The sequence below is a fragment of the Otolemur garnettii genome, unplaced genomic scaffold (assembly GCF_000181295.1).
Source record: "Otolemur garnettii isolate 467f Iridium unplaced genomic scaffold, OtoGar3 scaffold00102, whole genome shotgun sequence".
Lineage (NCBI taxonomy): Eukaryota > Metazoa > Chordata > Mammalia > Primates > Galagidae > Otolemur > Otolemur garnettii.
The window spans coordinates 3983973-3984208 of record NW_003852497.1 but is presented as its reverse complement, the minus strand read 5'-3'; positions in this window follow the sequence as shown (position 1 = coordinate 3984208).

Genomic DNA, 236 nt, shown 5'->3' with positions numbered 1-236 from the left:
ACCCTGTCCACTTCTGTCACCACTAGAAACTCAAAAGACTTCCCATGTGTCCTTGTCCCCGGGACTCTGACTCCCTAACATTCCCTGATCCAAATCCACCTCCCATCTCTCCCTCTCTGACACCCTTCCACTGCACCCTGTGAACCTCAGGCTCCCTCATCAGCCACATCTCTTTCTTCTTCAGGCCCTTCTCCAGATTCTCTGGTCTTGTGTTGTTCTCGGTGGCTCAGTCAAGA